The sequence below is a fragment of the Oncorhynchus clarkii genome, chromosome 5 (genome assembly GCF_045791955.1).
Source record: "Oncorhynchus clarkii lewisi isolate Uvic-CL-2024 chromosome 5, UVic_Ocla_1.0, whole genome shotgun sequence".
In the NCBI taxonomy this organism is placed as follows: domain Eukaryota; kingdom Metazoa; phylum Chordata; class Actinopteri; order Salmoniformes; family Salmonidae; genus Oncorhynchus; species Oncorhynchus clarkii.
In genome coordinates, this window is record NC_092151.1 from 68,251,481 (window position 1) to 68,270,446 (window position 18,966).

Consider the following 18,966-nt stretch of genomic DNA (forward strand, 5'->3'; position numbering starts at 1 on the left):
TAAACGAACATGGAACAAAACAAGAAACACGAGTAGCGTACAGACATTAAACATATAAACAGAAACAACAACGCCTGAAGGAAAGAACCAAAGGGAGTGACAGTTATAGGGGAGGTAATCAGGAATGTGATGGAGTCCAGGTGAGTCTCATGAGGCGCAGGTGCGTGTAACGATGGTGACAGGTGTGCGTAATGATAAGAAAACTAGCGACAACGAGCGCCAGAGAGGAGGAGCGGGAGTAGACGTGACACTGGTATATTGGCCATAAACCCCAAACCCCTGAGGTGCCTTATTGCTCCTACAAACTGGTTACCAACATAATTAGAACAGTAAAAATAACAAATGTGTCATAGCCGTGGTATACGTTCTGATATACCACGGCTTTCAGCCAATCAGCATTCAGGGCTCTAACCACCCGTTTTATAATAGCCTATAAGTCCTCTGAGAGTTACAACATGGCTGGATATTTTTTTGTACTATATGTTGACCACTGAGACCAGATGGGAAACAGAAAGGTTGATCAAATTCAATATACTGGTCATATCTATTATAGTTCAGGGTACTACATCCTTTAGAGGGGACCATAGAGACACTGAGCAAAGACAAGAGGAGTATAATTCAGTTCTGTATGTGGTTAATCTGCCTTCACCTTTCTCTTTGAGGATACAGTATAAACTGATTTAGGCCATTACCAATACACGGTGACAAAGAGCAGAGGACAGAAATGGGGACCTTTAACATCCAGATCATTTTCAAATATCTGTAAGGGGGCTTCTTTGTATCATGCTGTGATATAGAGAAGCTGTACAGAGAACCAGCCCCTTTCTTCCTAGAGAAGTAAATGTTCTCTCCATCTTACAAAACTTGAACAATGCCTCAAGTTTGTGGAGGAGGCCTATCTCTCTCACAAATATAACAAACTGTGACACTTTAACAACAATTTACCAAACCTTTAACAAGTAATAATGTACACTACCCTAAAAATCATAACTGTTTTGTCTGATTTCAAAAGCTTTCCAGTGCGCTTGTGTAGAGAGGAGCAGACAGCTCTCTAAAATCTCTCCCTGTGTCTCTCCCACTCATCCTCTCTTTGAAGCACAGCAACAAGTGCTCACCGTGGGTACTTGACCAATCCGATTATCATTCACTAGACAAATCCTAAATAAGAGATAAAACATGTTCACTCCATTTCCTACTCTAACACAATTCATGATGTTGTTGAATGAAGTGAAAACAGTCCACACAAAAACATAAAGAGGTCAATAATACTCTTTCTGTCCAGAAATAATGATTTACTCCTTGAACCAGTTTGATGTCCCAAAGCATTATGTGAAACCTCCAAACAGAGTCTATTGACATGCTGTCCCTGGTGGTCAGACCAGACCAGAGGGACATAGTGGAGGGTCACCATGGTCACTGCTCCAGGAGACACAAACTCCCCTGCCTTGTCCATACTCATCAATGGATCACACAGCAGATGGCCTCTTGAGACTGTGTGTGTGTGTGTGTGTGTGTGTGTGTGTGTGTGTGTGTGTGTGTGTGTGTGTGTGTGTGTGTGTGTGTGTGTGTGTGTGTGTGTGTGTGTGTGTGTGTGTGTGTGTGTGTGTGTGTGTGTGTGTTTGAGTGTGTATGTGCGTGTGTGTGTGTGTTTGAGTGTGTATGTGGGTGTGTGTGTGTGTTTGAGTGTGTATGTGGGTGTGTGTGTGTGTGTGTGCGTGTGTGCGTATGTGTGAGCATATGTGGGCATGGGCGTGTGTGCGTGACGGCTGAATGATAGAAGCCTACACTGTCAGGGATCCTCCCTTAGGTTCAGTAAAGCATTGCCTCTGGCCAGCCCATTCCAGAGCCACATTGTCACGGAACACCCTCTCTTACGTCAGCCTGAGATAATAATAGTGTGTGAACAGATCAGCACAGCACCCGAATCACATGGTGAAGAGAACCAACAGACTGAATGTCTGATTAACACAGTCACTCCTTCATGGAGCTGTGACCAGACCCACGGCACACTCAAAGTACAGTCAGCCCTCATCTGTGAACTCCTCCTGCTCACTCCTAAATGTGACACTAACCATGGGCTCCCATTACTTACTCCTCTTCCCCTCATTATGGCTCTGTCGGCTCTGCCAGTGCTAGTTTATTTGCTGATGCTGTGACAGGACGGAAACTGAGAAACTCTCCCATTAGGAGCCTTTTTAAAATAGCTGCCTGGCTATAAAGCCCAGGAAGAACAATGGGCCTGCTAGCTGTGATAGCTGTCTGTCCTGTCTGTCTGTCCTGTCTGTGTGGACACCCCTGCACCGTCCCGCTCCGTCACATCCGTCTCTCCTCTCCTCTACTCTCAGACACAGCTGTAAATCCTGCCTAGAGTCAGGGATTGAATTGCCCCACTTTTCAAAGCTCTGCCATATACATGTCTCAGTCTGCAGCACGGGTCATAAGTCAGCGCTGATACACAGCCAGATCTGGATGGAGGTGAAGCAGGTCCAAATCATTCATGTCACAATGTCCCTGAAGACAGAGGAACAAAGCACAGACTAGAGTTTAAAACAAACAAGTTAGCAGGATTTTCTTGAGGGCTAGAAAGCAGCCCGTGATACGGTTAGCCATTGTGGCTGGGACCGTGGATTGTCCCGGGCTTGGTGAACTTAACTAAACGTCGGAGAGTTTTGACTGTGTGATATTAGATTGCTTCTTGTGTAAATATTTTCTGTCTGGATTTTAATGATTTGTTGTTTTCAATCTTCCCTGCAACCTGCCTGGAACTGCGGGGAGTAAGAGCGTAACCTACTTTGCTACCATGACAAAGACCAAAGCCGGCAGGAGCACCGTTGAGGACAGTGGTGTCTCTCTATTACAGGTGAAGGATAATTTAAACTAACAAAAATAATTATACAAGCAGTTGTTACAACAACAACAATAAAGCTTCAAGTGTTTTGTCCAAATACTGGTGGAGTCAACTAATAAAAGAATGGATGACCTGACCAGAGAGGTCCAGGACCTGAAGAACAGTTTGCAGATCTCCCAGGGTCAGCTCGATGAGTTTAAACAGGAGAAGAGCAAAATGAACACAATCTGTAAATCATTGGGAGAGGACATCAGTTCTGTATGTGAATCCATAATAACAATGACAGAGAAATCAGATTATCTCGAGGGATGATCAAGGTGGAACAACATGGTTGTGGACAGATTGAGGTGGAGCGCACCCACGGAAATGGAAAACCCACCACCGGCCCAGGTGACAGGCCCAGGCCGAAAGAGGTCACGTTGTTGAGGTTCAAGGACAAGGTAGCTGTTCTGGAAAGAGCCAAGAACTTGAGAGGAGCATACAGTGCCTTTTGAAAGTTTTCAGACCACTTTAATTTTTCAAAATGTTGTTGATTAAATAAATAATATTAAATAAATCATTTTCCTCTGCTATCTACACACAACACCCCCTAATGAGAAAGCGAAAACTGTTTTTTTTTTAAATGTATGCAAATATATTAAACAGAAATACCTTATTTACATAAGTATTCAGACCCTTTGCTATGAGACTCAAAATTGAGCTCAAGTATATCCTGTTTCCATTGATCATCCTTGAGATGTTTCTACAAATTACCTGTGGTAAATTCAATTGCTTGGACATGATGGAAAGGCACACACCTGTCTATATAAGGGCCCACAGTTGACAGTGCATGTCAGAGCAAAAACCAAGCCATGAGGTTGGAGGAATTGTCCATACAGCTCTGAGACAGGATTGTATCGGGGTACAGATCCCCCGGAAGGGTACCAAGACATTTGTGCAGCATTGGTCCACACAGTGGCCTCCATCATTCCTAAATGGAAGAAGTTTGGAACCACCATGAATCTTCCTAGAGCTGACCGCCTGGCCAAACTGAGCAATCGGGGGAGAAGGGCGTTGGTCAAGGGGATGACCAAGAACCTGATGGTCACTCTGACAGAGCTCTAGAGTTCCTCTGTGGAGATGGGAGAACTCTCCAGAAGTACAACCATCTCTGCAGTACACCACCAATCAGGCCTTTATGGTAGAGTGGCCAGAAGGAAGTCACTCCTCAGTAAAAGGTACACGACAGCCTACTTGGAGTTTGCCAAAAGGAACCTAAAGACTCTCAGACCATGAGAAACAAGATTTTCTGGCCTGAATGCCAAGTGTCACGTCTGGAGGAAACCTGGCACCATCCCTACGGTGAAGCATGGTGGTGGCAGCATCATGCTGTGGGGATGTTTTTCCGTGGCAGGGACTGGGAGACAGGATCGAGGTAAAGATGAACGGAGCAAAGTACAAAGAGATCCATGATGAAAACCTGCTCCAGAGCGCTCAGGACGTCAGACTGGTGCGAAGGTTCACCTTCCAATAGGACAACGACCCTAAGCACACAGCCAAGACAACGCAGGAGTGGCTTCAGGACAAGTCTGAATGTCCTTGAGCGGCCCAGCCAGATGCCAGACATGAATCTGATCGAACATCTCTGGAGAGACCTAAAAATAGCTGTGCAGCAACACTCCCCATCTAACCTGGCAGAGCTTGAAAGGATCTGCTGAAAATAATAGGAGAAACTTTCCAAATACAGGTGTTCAAAGCTTGTAGCGTCATACACAAGAATACTCAAGGCTGTAATCGTTGCCAAAGGTGCTTCATCAAAGTACTGAGTAAAGGTTCTGAATACTTACGTAAATGTGATATTTCAGTTTTACATTTTTTATAAATAGCAAAAAAATGGGTATTGTGTGTGCATTGATGAGAGGAAAAAACTATTTAATGAATTTTAGAATAAGGCTGTAATTGGAAAGAAAATGGAAAAAGACAAGGGGTCTGAATACTTTTCTGAATGCACGGTATATCTTCCTCAATGAGGACTATCACAAAGCTCTGTGCCAGAAGAGGAAAGAACTTATCCCAGCCATGAAAGCTGCCAGAGCGTGTGGGGACATTGCTTACATCCGCTATGACAGGCTCATTGTCTACCCTCCCTCCCAAAAGCGTGGAAGGGATGAGAGAGCCAAGCCAATGGGTTTGTAGTTTCAACCCTGCAGCACACACACATACTTACTTACACACACCAACGGATTAATGGACTGCTGAATGTATATTTTTTTCTCTTGCTTTGTTTGCTCTTTTCCATATCATGATAAGCTACCCAGGAAAGGGCTGAAAATAGCCCATTTTAATATATGTAGCCTTAGAAAGATAGTGTATGTGAGAGGTATGTGAGAGGTCTACTTTCTTGGGGATCTGAATATTGACTGGTTTCATCAAGCTGTCCACTTAAGAGGAAGCTTATCATTGTAACCACTGCCTGTAATCTGTTTCAGGTTATTAATCAACCTACCAGGGTGTCTACAAACACCACAAGAACAAGATCCTCCACATGTATTGATCACATTTTTACTAATACTGTAGAACTTTGATCTAAAGCTGTATCCATACCCATTGGATGCAGTGACCACAGTATAGTGGCTATATCCAAGAAAGACAAAGTTCCAAAACCTGGGCCTAAAAGAGTGTATAAAGCTAAACTAGTGTATAAGAGTTTATACAAAAGAGTTTGCAGTGACTCTTATGTGGATGATGTCAAAAATGTGATTGATGTGATTAATAATGAGCATCCAGACATTGCACTTGATGAATTTATGAAATTGCTTCTTCCAATTATTTATAAACATGCACCTGTTAAGAAACTGACTGTAAGACCTTCTTAAGGCTAGGGGGCAGTATTCGGAGACCTTCTTAAGGCTAGGGGGCAGTATTCGGAAGTTCGGATGACTGACGTGCCTAAAGTAAACTGCCTGTTACTATGCATATAATTGGTAGCATTGGATAGAAGTTTGAAGTTTCTAAAACTGTTAGAGACACAGTCAACTTAGTGTATGTAAACTTCTGACCCACTGGAATTGTGATACAGTGAATTACAAGTGAAATGTTAACAATTGTTGTAAAAATTACTTGTGTCATGCACAAAGTAGATATCCTAACCGACTTGCCAAAACTATAGTTTGTTAACAAGACATTTGTGGAGTGGTTGAAAAAAGAGTTTTAATGGCTCCAACCTAAGTGTATGCAAACTTCCGACTTCAACTATATGTTATGGTTTTTCAACTTCTGCCATATCGTGGATTCAGAGCTATCATTCTAATATAACTTTTCTTTAATGGAAGCTTCTCTAATGTCACACATGTAAAGTGTGGTGTACCGCAGGGCAGCTCTCTAGACCCTCTACCATTTTCTATTTTGACCAATGAACTGCTACTAAACAAAAGTATGTGTGTCCATGTATACTGATCATTCAACCATATACAGTGGGGAGAAGTATTTGATACACTTCCGATTTTGCAAGTTTTCCTACTTACAAAGTATGTAGAGGTCTGTCATTTTTGTCACATGTACACTTCAACTGTGAGAGACGGAATCTAAAAACAAAAATCCAGAAAATCACATTGTATGATTTTTAATTTTCATGTCGAAACAACCTTAGACTTTATTCTGTAGCAGAAGGTGCAGAAAAAGACTCTATGCACAAATTTGTGAAGGGTCTATTGAAAGAAATACTTGAAGACGACATTGACCTGGGAATCAAGAGACCACACCGAGCTCTGGCCTCAAAACCTTCCAGCGACGTCCCACCAAGATCCATAGTACTACGGTTCCTAAAATTCTCCATCAAAGAGAAAGTCTTACGTGCAGCCAGGAAAAAGCCTGTTAACTTCCAAGGCCAACGAGTGTTCTTTGATCATGACTACGCGGGTGAGATACTTAAAGAGAAAGGTATTCGCTTCCAAAAACCATTCCCGGCAAAAATGCGGGTATTTCTGGATAATGGCCAGGTTACATACGAGCATGCAGACGAGGCGGCTGAGGACCTGAAGTCAAGGGCATCCCAGTGGAGTATACCACAAGAAGAAAGGCGCCTTCACCGGAAAGACTAGAGCAGGCCATCCCATAGATCGTTGTCGGCGAGCAGAGTCACAGAAAAAGAAGGAAATCACCTCATTGAGAGGACGTTCACATCCGAGAGAGACTCAGGCATTTCCAACAAGAAGGTGGAAGACACTAATCGGATTTAACAGACTTAATAGTTACTGCGAGCTGTTAGGACATATTGATTGGGTTGTTATGGTTGACATTGCAATAGGTAAAATGTCTTCCATATTTTCCCCCAATGCTGAGCAAGGGTGAGTAGCCAAAAGTATGTGTTCTTTATGGACACATTATGTATGGTCACGTTAATAACATTTCTTTTAGCTAATGATTAATAACACATTGACAACGAGGTGACAGAAGGGCATATCAAGGGTAGGATTCATGATATGCACGCATGACCTATATAGTTTTCACTTGTAATTAACCGAAGTGTATATGTGACGAAATAGGCACCCTTGTTTGCGAATGCATTACGCATTTTCATATCTGAGTGAGGGGCCCCTCCAGCGGACAGGCTCATCCCCTCAAACTCCAGAGGCAAGAGACAGTCCTCTGACATGGGAGTCCAATTAAAGCCCTTTTGTGGGGGAAAAAATAATTCTGATTGGATCCCGTGGGTTTATTTATTTAAATTGACTGATTTCCTTATACGAACTGTAACTAAGATAACTGTTTGAAATTGTTGCGTGTTGTGTTCATAATTTTGTTCAGTATAGATTCATTGGTTGTAAAGATGGGGAGTGGGTTGTCCGTAACAAAGACATGCTCCAAAAAGCAAGACACTTTTGTATTATCTTGATTATTGTCCAGTCGTGTGGTTGAGTGCTGCAAGGAAAGACCTAGTAAAGCTGCAGCTGGCCCCGAACAGAGCGGCACGTCTTGCTCTTCATTGTAATCATAAGGCTGATATAAATACTATGCATGACGGTCTCTCCTGGCTAAGAGTTGAGGAGAGACTGACTGCATCACGTCTTCTTTTTATAAGAAACATTAGTGTTGAAAATTCAAAATTGTTTGCATAGTCAACGTACACCAGTGGGGCCTCCCCAGAAGAGGAAGAGGAGGATCATGCTTCTCAGTGAATTTCATAAAAATAAAAATAGTGAAACATTAAAAAGTTTTAGAAAAAACTATACTTATACAGTGGGGCAAAAAAGTATTTAGTCAGCTACCAATTGTGCAAGTTCTCCCACTTAAAAATATGAGAGAGGCCTGTAATTTTCATCATAGGTACACTTCAACTATGACAGACAAAATGAGAAAAGAAAATCCAGAAAATCACATTGTAGGATTTTTAATGAATTTATTTGCAAATTATGGTGGAAAATAAGTATTTGGTCACCTACAAACAAGCAAGATTTCTGGCTCTCACAGACCTGTAACTTCTTCTTTAAGAGGCTCCTCTGTCCTCCACTCGTTACCTGTATTAATGGCACCTGTTTGAACTTGTTATCAGTATAAAAGACACCTGTCCACAACCTCAAACAGTCACACTCCAAACTCCACAAGGACGGCCGGGGTGTTAAGCATGTCCCAGTTTAGGTCACCTAACAGTACGAGGCCTGAAGATAGATGGGGGGAAATCAATTCACATATGGTGTCCAGGGCACAGCTGGGGGCAGAAGGTGGTCTTTAACAAGCGGCAACGGTGAGAGACTTGTTTCTGGAAAGGTGGATTTTTTTGAAGTAGAAGCTTGAATTGTTTGTGCACAGACCTGGATAGTATGACAGAACTCTGCAGGCTATCTCTGCAGTAGATTGCAACTTCGCCCCCTTCGGAAGTTCTATCTTGTCGGAAAATGATATAGTTACGGATGGAAATTTCAGCATTTTTGGTGGCCTTCCTAAGCCCGGATTCAGACACGGCTAGGACATCTGGGTTGGCAGAGTGTGCTAAAGCAGTGAATAAAACAAACTTAGGGAGGAGGCTTCTAATGTTAACATGCATGAAACCAAGGCTTTTACAGTTACAGAAGTCAACAAATGAGAGCGCCTAGGGAATGGGAGTGGAGATAGACGCTGCAGGGCCTGGATTAACCTCCACATCACCAGAGGAACAGAGGAGGAGTGGGATAAGGGTACGGCTAAAGGCTATAAGAACTGGTCGTCTAGTGCGTTCGGAACAGAGAGTAAAAGGAGCAGGTTTCTTTGCGTGGAAGAATAGATTCAAGGCATAATTTTCCGACAAGGGTATGGTAAAATGTGAATACAGTGGAGGTAAACCTAGTGATTGATTGACGATGAGAGAGGTTTTGTCTCTAGAGACAACATTTAAACCAGGTGAGGTCACTGCATGTGTGGGAGGTAGAACAAAATGGCTAGCTAAGGCATAGAGAGCAATGTGTTCTGCACACAAGCGAAGATGTCAGAGGAGGAGAGTGCATAGATTTTTTTATTTTACCTTTATTTAACTAGGCAAGTCAGTTAAGAACAAATTATGTTTTTCAATGACAGCCTAGGAACAGTGGGTTAACTACCTGTTCAGGGGGAGAATGACAGATTTGTACCTTGTCAGCTTGGGGATTTGAACTTGCAACTTTCCGGTTACTAGTTCAACGCTCTAACCACTAGGCTACCCTGCCTTCCAGATAGATGCAGGAAGGAATTATAAATGCAACAAGCTGTTTGTATGTGTCTCGTATGAAAGTGAACTGTGTTTGCATGTGATCAGGTGTGTATTCATAGCACCGAATCGGCTGAAAAACACAACGGGGATAAACATACCTAAATTTGTCCAATAGAAACTCTTGGACTAATGTTGGACTAATGATTATACCCTAGGTCAGCTAGATTCAGGCAAGAGTGTGCAATGTGGTATTGAATGTGTCACTGTCTGTCATATTGATTACTCAAAATTCTCTCGACCTGTGCACCTACTTTTGTAAATTTTCTTTCGTAGGCTAGGTTGTAGCAACCTCATGATGGGTACAGGGAAAATTTGAGTATCATGTAGTAGCCTAACCGATGTTGCATTGAGCTAGGTGAATGGAATATGAATGACAGTCATCCAATATGCTGTACTAGAAATAAGGCCATGTTCATAAAAAATATGTAGCATCCTCCCTCATCTTAAACGGCACCGACCGCCACTGACTTACACACAGCTCTGACACACACACTTACCCCACCAGAAATGCCACCAGGGGTCTTTTCACAGTCCCCAAATGCAGAAAAAAATCAAGAAAGCGTACAGTATTATATCCTGTAGAGCCATTATTGCATGGAACTCCCTTCCATCTCATATTGCTCAAATGAACAGCAAACCTGGTTAAAAAAAAGGATAAAGCAACACCTCAAAGCACAATGACTCTCCCCTATTTGAACTAGATAGTTTGTGTGTATGTACTGATATGTAGGCTACTTGTGCCTTTTTGAAATAGATGTAGTTCTGTCCTTGAGTTGTTCTTGTCTATTAATGTATTGTGTCATGTTTTATGTTTTGTGTGGACCCCAGGAAAAGTAGCTGCTGCTTTCGCAAAATATTGTCAGTGTATTCTGGCATCTGTAGATCTTAAATCTAGCAATTATTCTAGTAATCTGAAGCTCAAGTCAAGGTTACAGAAATGGATGTAATCAGACACAATTAAATACTGTAAATTATATGGATGAACTCACTCTTTCCAGTGTGAGTGTGGCACGGCACTGTGACACAGAGCAGTGACACACTCAGAGCAGTGCCATTGTCACAGTGAGGCCTGTGAGGGAGGAGCTCAGTGTCTTGTGTTCTCAGTCTAATAGAGGGGCTGCGTGCCACTAGGACCAAGGTGCCAATTAATACCATTACGCATGGGGGGATTCTTGTCTTCTCTTCTACATGGTGCTGGGGACGTTTCCACTTGTAACCAGGCCTAAGATTAGCAACATTGTATTTGCATTTAAATCACTACAGTCCACAGCTGGCCGATAACAGGCAGTCCACAGCTGGCCGATAACAGGCGTTAGGCTTGATTGGCAATCCATTTACCCTCCCACTCACATTCACTGCACTAATCAGGTCTTTTTTAATCTACTGCTATAGTGTGGTAGGCAAATCTGCACTTCCTGTGTTTACCTTGTATTAAGCTTACACAAACACACAACCCACTGGGTACAAACTGGTTGAATCAACATTGTTTCAATGTAATTTGCAACATATTGTGACGTGGAATCTACAGTATGTGGAAAATACACTATATATGCAAAAGTATGTGAACATACCAAATTAGTGGATTTGGCTATTTCAGCCACATCCATTGCTGACAGGTGTATAAGATCGAGCACACAGCCATGCAATCTCCATAGACAAACAATGACAGTAAAATGGCCTTACTGAAGAGGTCAGTGACTTTTAACGTGGCACTGTCCTAAGATGCTACCTTTCCAACAAGTCATTTCATCAAATTTTTACCCAGCTAGAGCTGTCGCGGTTAACTGGAAGTTCTGTTAATGTGAAGTGGAAACGTCTCGGAGCAACAACGACTCAGCCGCAAAGTGATAGGCCACACACGCTTATAGAATGGGAGTGCTGAAGCGCGTAGCGCTCCATCAGGAGCTTCTTAAAATGGGTTTCCATGGCTGAGCAGCCGCACACAAGCCTAAGATCACCATGCGCAATGACAAGCATCGGCTGGAGTGGTGTAAAGCTCGCCGTCATTGGATTCTGGTGCAGTGGAAACCCGTTCTCTGGAGTGATGAATGACGCTTCACCATCTACAGTTAGGTGGAGGAGGAAGAATGGAGAGAGGCTGTTTTTCATGGTTCGGGGGAAAGGCCCTTTCCTGTTTCAGCATGACAATGCCCCTGTGCAAAAAGCGAGGTTCATACAGAAATGGTTTGTGTGGAAGAACTTGACTGGCTTGCACAGAGCCCTGACCTCAACCCCATCGAACACCTTTGGGATGAATTGGAACGCAGACTGCGAGCCAGGCCTAATTGCCCAACATCAGCGGCCAACCTCACTAGTGCTCTTGTGGCTGAATGGAAGTCCACACAGCGATGTTCCAACATCTAGTGGAAAGCCTTCCCAGAGGAGTGGAGACTCTTATAGCAGCAAAGGGGGACCAACGCCCATGATTTTGGAATGAGATGTTTGACGAACACGTGTCCACACACTTTTGGTAATTTTGTGCACATTGAATTTGCAAAAAGTCCTCAATTGTTGTTTTCAGGTGGAAATTTCAACCACATAATTGTATCATCATGGTAACCAATATTCATCATAGACAAACCTTGTATAGAATATGTTGAATTTGTACCTTTAAAACAACGTCAGATCTTCAACATTATATCCACTATCAGCAGGATTTAAACCAAAACCAGCGTTGCTTAGCTTTGATATGTGTCAATGACTATAACCAATGTGCTATTGTCAGAACTATTATTGAGAGATCTCTTAATAGATTCACTGTTGCTATTGAATTCATTCCAAAGGATAGGTTTAACATTGCAAATGAAATGTAACCATACTCTCTCTATAAGTCATATATCACTCATAATACTATTTAGGCCTATGTAGCATTTGCGAAGTTATCAACCAACAGCTATTGTTTAATTTCAACTAAAAATAGACAATACATATAAGCCTAAGGTTTCAATCTTTGGTTGATGTCAAATGTAATCTTAAAGATAATACTGAATATGTTGGATTCACATCTCCATTTCAACCAAAAATCGAAGTTAAAGAATAAGACTAAATCAAATCAAACTTTATTTAAAGTGCATTTAAAGTTAGATTTTAGTCCCTTTCTTTAACTTCGTTAAATTCTTTAACTTTTTGTAGTAACTAAAAAAGTGTTAATCAAATCCAAATATTTTATATTTGAGATTCTTCAAATAGCCACCCTTTGCCTTGATGACAGCTTTGCACACTCTTGGCATTCTCTCAACCAGCTTCATGAAGTAGTCACCTGGAATGCATTTAAATTAACAGGTGTGCCTTCTTAATGCATTTGAGCCAATCAGTTGTGTTGTGACAAGGTATGGTGGTGGTGGTGGGGGGGGGGGGGGTTACAGAACATAGCCCTATTTGGTACAAGACCAAGTCCATATTATGGCAAGAACAGCTCAAATAAGCAAAGAGATATAACAGCCCATCATTACTTTAAGACATGAAGGTCAGTCACCACGGTTAAAGTCAAGAACTTTGAAAGTTTCTTCAAGTGCAGTTGCAAAAACCACCAAGCGCTACGATGAAACTGGCTCTCATGTGGACCACCACAGGAATGGAAAACCCAGAGTTACCTCTGATGCAGAGGATAAGTTTATTAGAGTTACCAGCCTCAGAAATTGCAGCCCAAATAAATGCTTGACAGAGTTCAAGTAACAGAAACATCTCAACATCAACTGTTCAGAGGAGACTGTGTGAATCAGGTTTTCATGGTCGAATTGCGGCAAAGAAGTCACGACATCAATAAGTAGAAGAGACTTGCTTGTGCCAAGAAACATGAGCAATGGACATTAGACCGGTGGAAGTCTGTCCAATGGTCTGATGAGTTCAAATTTTAGATTTTTGGTTCCAACCGTCGTGTCTTTGTGAGACGCAGAGTAGGTGAACGGATGGTCTCAGTGTGGTTCCCACCATGAAGCACGGAGGAGGAGGTGTGATGGTGTAGGGGTGCATTGCTGGTGCCACTGTCTGTGACTTGTTAATAAGAATTCAAGGCACACTTAACCAGCATGGCTACCACAGCATTCTGTAGCGATACGCCATGCCATCTTGTTTGGCCCGCTCATTTGTTTTTCAACAGGACAATGACCCAACACACCTCCAGGCTGTATAAGGGCTATTTTCCCAAGAAGGAGAGGGATGGAGTGCTGCATCAGATGACCTGGTCTCCACAATCCCCCGACCTCAACCAAATTGATATGGTTTTGGATGAGTTGGACCGCAGTGTGGAGGAAAAGCAGCCAGTAAGTGCTAGCATATGTGGGAACTCCTTGGAAAAGCATTCCAGGTGAAACTGTTTGAGAGAATGCCAAGAGTGTGCAAAGCTGTCATCAAGGCAAAGGGTGGCTATTTGAAGAATCTCATATACAAAATATATTTAGATTTGTTTAGCACTTTGTTGGTTACTACATGATTCCATATGTGTTATTTCATAGTTTTAATGTCTTTACTATTATTCTATAATGTAGAAAATATAAAAAATAAATGAGTAGGTGTTCTAAAACTTTTGACCAGTAGTGTATATCTCCTTCACATGTTGATATTTGGTTGCATTGACAACCAAACACAATTCAATGTCACTTTTGCGATACATTAAATAGCCTATTAACTTTAGTCTTAACTAAACCAAAAATAAAGTTAAAGAATAGGATTAAGCCAGTGGCTCAGATGAAACTATCGAAGCATTAGATACATCTCTAAATGTTGATATTTGGTTGCATTGTCAACATGAACACTATTCAATATGACTTTTGTAATACAGTAACTAGCCTAAAGTTAAGGCTATCTTACAATCTAATGTAACAGTTTTTAGTCAACCTTAAAATGTGTATCTCATCCATGGCCACATAGAGGTTACTGCAACTTCTTATGTAATCATAGAAAGCATACATGTTCATGATAGCATGCAAAGGTTGCAGGTCTGTGGAGATCTTCACAATATAAATATCTGTGCAGTATCTCAAACAGCCTTGATCACTTGCACTATGTACTTTTAATGTAATCCCAACTACAATCCAGGTCATTTAGTTGTGCAATTAGATGAAGCACAGTGATAACATAAATACAAAATATCTCACATTGTATTCTCATTTGAACTTTGTTGTGCTTTTAAATGGTTGAAAGTGCAGTGATAACACTTTGGGAATTCAATACACTTCTGTCTGTCTTGTTGAGTGGGTGAATAAAGGTTGAAATCCCATTTATCAACATCTCAACCAAAAATTTCCCCCATTTCCACGTTGAAATGACATGGTGTGCCCAGTGGGAAGACATTTGAGTACAGTAGGAGATATCTCTCACATCTGCATGTAAACACAAGTGAACGCACAAAATCCCTTTCTCTTTCACTTCACTTATAGTGGAATACATTTAGGCTACAGCAGAGAATAGCAATACTGTAAAATCCTTTAAGTTGCAGAGAAATATAATGTTGTGTCCTTAGACCGTTCCTTTTCCCTCTGACCGCTGTCTGCACATCTGTTAATTAATAACGAATGGATACTGATGACTCATCCCCTATTACCACCAAATCTCATAATCTTCACTCATTTCTTAACAAGGTTGCAAACCCCTGCCGGAATTGTGAGTGTGATTGTCTGTGAGAGAGAACAACAGCGGGAGCAAAATTCATTGCATTACATTACGGTTGCCGTGGACAGAACAATAATAATGAAAAAAAACATCTCAACGTCACTTCATTATACTCAAAATGAATCCAATGAAACCTACAAGCAAATTACCTCCAGACTACATCAAATCCCCCACAGAGGGGGATGTTTTCAAGATGAGATCGGGGCATACTGTATTCATGCTGTGGACCATTTCATGTGAAATATACTGATCATGCTGTATGCCAGGCCTGATGACTTCCTTGACTGATGTCATGCTTGACTGGAAGCTGATATGTGCCCAGATTTTCTATAAGTCAGAAAGCAGATGTCTTCTACCATCCAGGTCCATGAATCATTCAACTCTCTCTGTACATTCAAAGTGGAGAAAATATGACACAGATGTCAACCTGTCTAGTGGTCAGTGCTGGAAAGTCGAAAGGGTTTACCAAGAGTAATACAATCAAAAGAAACGCAAGAATGTCACATCTGGAAGCTGAGATCAGTTGGCAAGAGCCAGTCACTGACAGGTGAGGTAAGAAACTACTGCCAAATACAGTCATCTAACAACACATACTGTATGCTTGGTAAGCCAAGCAATTTGAGGAATTTGGCGAAATGATCTGAGAAGCAGACTGCTCACCCCACACTATATGAATTTTATATTCAATTCACATTACTATTGTCTGACATTAAAAGTACAAGATATTGGTCTATCAAGTATCAAGAGACTGGAATGCACTCATCCGGCACATACAGTTGAAGTCGGAAGTTTATATACACTTAGGTTGGAGTCATTAAAACTCGTTTTCAACCACTCCGCAAACCTTGTTAACAAACTATAGTTTTAGCAAGTCGGTTAGGACATCTACTTTGTGCATGACACTTGTAATTTTTCCAACAATTGTTTACAGACAGATTATTTCACTGAATCACAATTCCAGTGGGTCAGGGGACAAAGATCGTACTTTTTGGAGAAATGTCCTCTGGTCTGATGAAACAAAAATAGAACTGTTTGGCCATAATGACCATCGTTATGTTTGGAGGAAAAAGGGGGAGGCTTGCAAGCCGAAGAACACCATCCCAACTGTGAAGCACTGAGGTGGCAGCATCATGTTGTGAAGTTGCTTTGATGCAGGAGGGACTGGTGCACTTCACAAAATAGATGGGAAGTTATCATGAGGAAGGAAAATCTTGGTCGCAAATGGGTCATCCAAATTGACAATGACCCCAAGCATACTTCCAAAGTTGTTGCAAAATGGCTTAAGGACAACAAAGTCAATGTATTGGAGTGGCCATCACAAAGCCCTGACCTCAATCCCATAGAAAATTTGTGGGCAGAACTGAAAAAACGTGTGCGAGCAAGGAGGCCTACAAACCTGACTGAGTTACACCAGCTCTGTCAGGAGGAATGGGCCAAAATTCACCCAGCTTATTGTGGGAAGCTTGTGGAAGGCTACCCAAAACATTTGACCTAAATTCAACAATTTAAAGGCAATGCTACCAAATACTAATTGAGTGTATGTAAACTTCTGACCCACTAGGAATGTGATGAAAGAAATAAAAGCTGAAATAAATCATTCTCTCTACTATTATTCTGACATTTCACATTCTTACAATAAAGTGGTGATCCTCACTGACCTAAAATAGGTAATTTTTTACTAGGATTAAATGTCAGGAATTGTGAAAAACTGAGTTTAAATGTATTTGGCTAAGGTGTATGTAAACTTCCGACTTCAACTGTATCCCTGAAAATAATGTAATGTTCAGTAAAGCCTGAAAAGGAAGATGTAAGACTATCAATATACGCAGTGTGAGAAGACAAATGTCTGAGTAGAGTGTTAATCATGTATCTCAAAGGTTAGACACGACAGGTCATTTAAGGGGGAAATGAGGCCAGATGAGATGGAGTCTACAGAGAAAGTGAACCGGAGTAAACCAATCAATTTGAATTATCTGCTCCTTGCTGTGTTTTAATTCAATCTTTAATCTGGGCTGTGGTGCGGTAATTAATGCAGAAGAAAGAATAGCTATAGCCAGACCACCCTCCTCTCACCTGGCTGGGATTATCTGACAAGTCTAACATCTCCACTCACAACCATCTACACACACATCACGACACACAGCCAGAGAGGAGGGGTGAGTGGAGGAGGGGTGAGGAGGGGGTCAAGGGCAGTGTGGTTGAGGAGACATTATCAGAGCTTTAAGGACACGGCATCACAGAAATGAGCCACCTAACATCTGATCACTATAACACTGTTACTCTCTGCCCCGTGGATATGAGAAAATCATAAAAGCGTATTTCACTGATCTTCGAAGCCAGAGAGAGCATATTTCAAGCCTCATCAGAAAGATCCAGAGTTTCCCGCTGAGTGATTACTCTGAATCCTGCTGTAGGCCAAACACAACACTGTTATGTTTAATACCTTAAAGGCCATGACCGGTTCAAATGACCACAGAGCGAGCACCAGTTTGGCTCAGGGGATGACTTTCCAGTGGCGAGGAGGCCTATTTTAAAAAATGGCCGCGGGAGGCTCCAGACTACATTGACTATGGCAGGGAAATCCTCTCCCGAGAGCCGGCTGGGACCTGTTTTCTGGTGTTCTACTAACGTTGGTCTGCTGGATCTTCCAATGGGGCACAGAGGGAAGGAGGCAAGGAACATTTCATGTTAAGAGTGTGATTTTAGCCATATGTGGAGTGTGTTATAGCACAAGCCTGTCATATTAGGCAGTAGCAGATGGGCTCTGCTCACAGTGTGTCACGACTCCCACCGAAGGGGGCTCCCCTGCCTGTTCGGGCGGCGCTCGGCAGTCGTCGTCGGTCTACTAGCTGCCACCGATCCCTTTTTCCTTTTCTGCTCGTTTGGTCTTATTGGTTGCACCTGTCTCTTATTTTGTTTCTTGATTTATGTATATTTAAGCCTGTTAGGCCCGCCTATGTTTGTGCGGGATTGTTCCTCTGTTCGTTTGTGGATGTGCATTTGTATTCTATTTTTTCCGGACTGTTTGGATCCTGTGTTTGGGCCGGTCAGTGTTATGCGCCTAGTGTTTTGGCGTGACCTCTTGTACCAGAAAAAAATATGGTTGTCCGAACCCTCTGCTCTCTGCGCCTGACTCCAAACCCACTACTCCTAGGAGACCAAACCCACTACTCCTAGGAGACCAAACCCACTACTCCTAGAAGACGTGACACTGTTACAATACATACTTTGATTCTTTTGATTCTAGTACTGTACATACGCTCCAACATAAGAGCCAATTTACATTTTTACTGACCATAATAGAGTGCTGGTTATATGCTCTGGTTATTCTGAAAATAACTCATAGGACTTATTCATTGGGCCTATAGTGTGTGTTGTGCTACAAATTAATTCTGAGTTACAAGCCTTTTGTTAAATATGCCAAAATGAGCTCCACAGCCCCAGTCTGACCCCCCTCTCTCACCACCTCATCCCTCTCTCCTCTCCTTCTTTTCCTCTCCTCCTTTCAGCAGACGGCTGGGCCTCATTCAGCACTGTGAGCCTGCACCCATTAATAAGGAAACGCAGAGAAACATGTATAATTCTGAAAGAGCCTTGCCACACTTTGTACTTTTGCACTTTGGAATGGATTAATATTTAATCTGTGAACGTATGTGTGTATTTCTATTTGATTTGGAGCAGAAGTGAACCAGCGTTGCCCCCCCTGTTTTTAACAGGCAGTGCTGTTACGAACATAAACTGTCTTTGTCCTCCATACCTCAGCCTTTCAAGAGAATCCCTTACCCCTTTTAGGTATTGTATTGTAAAT

The 18,966-nt window shown here is 42.1% G+C and overlaps 1 protein-coding gene across 1 annotated transcript in view; it reads right to left on the reverse strand.

The window, feature by feature from the left end:
* The window catches only part of LOC139409279 (voltage-dependent R-type calcium channel subunit alpha-1E-like), a 218,653-nt gene that overhangs the window by 82,975 nt on the left and 116,712 nt on the right, over positions 1-18,966 (reverse strand). The window lies entirely within an intron of this gene.